Source organism: Sarcophilus harrisii, chromosome 4 (assembly GCF_902635505.1).
Source record: "Sarcophilus harrisii chromosome 4, mSarHar1.11, whole genome shotgun sequence".
Classification (NCBI taxonomy): domain Eukaryota; kingdom Metazoa; phylum Chordata; class Mammalia; order Dasyuromorphia; family Dasyuridae; genus Sarcophilus; species Sarcophilus harrisii.
Genome location: NC_045429.1, coordinates 73,075,203 through 73,078,182, shown reverse-complemented (window position 1 = coordinate 73,078,182; position 2,980 = coordinate 73,075,203).

Genomic DNA, 2,980 nt, shown 5'->3' with positions numbered 1-2,980 from the left:
TATCAGGAGATAGATAACAGTCTTCATCATTGGTCCTCTGGAATCATGGATAGTTGTTGGGTTGATCTTAGCTATTTGAACTTTCAAAGCTGCGTGACTTTATAGTGCTGTGAATTATATGAATCATTCTTTTGGTTCCAGTTGTTTCATTCCTCAGTTAATAACAAATTTCAAGTGTCTTCATTTTTATAAAAGTAGTTATAGTATGCATTATCCTTCTGGTTCTGCTTACTTATTCCTGCATCAGTTCCTACAAGTTTTACCATATCTCCTTGAAATCGTCTATCTCCTCATTTCCTTTTTTTTAATTAAAACTTTTTATTTTCAAAATATATGCATAGATATCCAACATTCACCTTTGCAAAACTTGGTGTTCCAATTTTTTTTTCTTTCCCTTCCTCTCATCCCCACCCCCAGATGGCAAATAATCCATTATATTAAATATGTGCAATTCTTCTATACATATTTCCACAAGTATCATGCTATCAGATCAAAAAGAAAAAAAAATGAGAAAAAACAAGATGCAAGCAAACAATAAAAAAGGTGGAAAATACTATGTTGTGATCCACACTCAGTTCCCATAGTCCTCTCTCTGGGTGCAGATGACTCTCCATCATAAGACCATTGGAACTGGTCTGAATCATCTCATTGCTGATAACAGACACATCCTTCAGAATTGGTCATATAATCTTGTTGTTAATATGTACAATGATCTCCTGGTTCTGCTCATTTCACTTAGCATAAATTCATATAAATTTCTCTAGGCCTCTCTGAAATCATCCTGCTGAACTTTTCTTATGAAACAATAATATTTCATAACATTTATATATCATAACTTATTCAGCCATTCTCCCACTGATAAGCATCATTTAGTTTCCAATTCCTTGCCACTACAAAAAGAGCTGTTACAAACATCTTTGTACATGTGGGTCCTTTTCCCTTTTTTATGATCTCTTTGGGGTATAAGCCCAGTAGTAACACTGCTAGATTATCTACTAATTTCTTGCAGAACAATACAATTCTATCCCATTTATACACCATGGTATGTTCAGTTCTTCCCAGTTTTTGGGCAGGTCTTCCTTGAGAACTTTATCTGGATATCTCCTTTTTTTTTTCCCTCTCTCTATATATACCTTAAATTAATCTGCGTACAAGCCATTTACTTCATCTAGCAGATTATAAACTCCTAGTAATCCATCCCTGAGCATAGGGACTGCACCATCTTTCATGTTTATATTGCCAAGACCTCATACAGATACCTTATGCAAAAAGTGCTGAATGAGTGCTCTTAGTTTGAATTAACCTAAGACACTGTTGCTAATGAATTCTAGTTACCCATTCCAGCTATAAAGGAAAGATGAAGTAGCTGGGTCTGCTGTATACAGAAAAGTATACTAGGTGTAGGTGGTATTCAAGTACATATCGGGGATTAGGGAGGGTATAAGAATAGGGACAAAAATCTGTAAGTTAAGTGGAAAACCCCCAAATAAAGAAGCCCCTCCTGCAAAGCAGAATAACTTCTCATAGGGAATATAAGCATTGAGGTTGCTCAGGATCCTACAGACACCTACCTACTGAACTGGCTTTGGAACCAGTTCTCTATCCACTCTAAAATAGTGTGTCTAAAAGGGAAGCCTTTATCCTTGCAATGCACTCAAAGAGAACAGGGCAAATCCTATCATGGAAAGATATTACTGACAAGAACAACCTCATGCATAAAGAGCAGGCACTCTTTAAGTACTAACTATTTAGGGAAATGAGAAAATTGATGGAGGGCTGAATGGTAGTACTGAGTAGGGTTAGTTTGGGAAAGTCTCATAGAGATGGTAATTCATATCCTCTATTTTAAATGAAAAATCCTTGCTTGAAGGAAAAGCACAATTTAATTTAAAAGCTATGAATTAGGGAAAAAATTCTAGAAAAGGGCCATAGCATGGGGTGCTACAAGAGGACAAAATGTTTCTTCAGAGAATGGTTGAAATAAGACTTGGTTTTTTTTGTTTTTGTTTTTTAAAATCTCTTTCCAAAGAAGGCTCAAACATTAGTTATGATAGTTATTAAGTCTCTTTAAAGAACATTGACCACATTGGGGGAAAAAAGTAATCCAGAGTTTTTGAGTTCAATTTAGGTACTACATTTTAGAAAGGATATTGATTAGGACCAGGATGGAGAAGAGCTTCATGATTGCATCATGAGAGAAGCAACTGAAGGAACCAGTACACTTAGCCTAAAGATAAAATCCAAGATAATTGTGACAATTTTATTTGAAGTATTTGGGGGGGGGGGTGTATAATTGGGGTCAAATGACTACTTGTCTAGGATCACAAAATCAGGAAGTATTAATTGTCTGAGGCTAGATTTGAACTCAGGTACTCCTATTTGTCTAAGAGTCTTGAAGGGCTAGGCCATGGAAGAAAAATTAGATATAATGTTTGGCCCCAGGAGGCAAAACAAGGGGGAAGTCATCAATAAGCATTTATTATGTGCCTATTATGTGCCAGGCACTGTGCTGAGCACTGAGACACAATGGAAGGCAAAGAACAGAGCCTGCTCTAGAGGAGCTCAAAAATAAAGGGCACAACATGTACAAATCAAACAAAACAAAAATCAGAAGTAACAAACAGAGGGAAAATGTTAAGAAGTCCTAAAAAGGATTCTTACAAAAAGTAGGCCTTTAGCTGAGACGGAAGGAAGGCAATAACATCGGGAGATGGAATTGGGAGAGTTCCAGATATGGAAAGGTGGGAAGGGCAAGAGCTTTAAAAGCCAGAGGATTTCATATTTGATGCTCACTGATACATAACTTCATTTGCTTAACAGGAAAAATTTGAGAAATAATGGCTACTATAGGAATGAAAGAAAATATACATGTGCTTTATTTTCATTGACCTTTGATGTCATCAATATAGACATTCTCTTATAAAAAAGTATTCGGGGTTTAAGGTTGATGTGATAGTAATCATGGTATTTTTTAAAAATA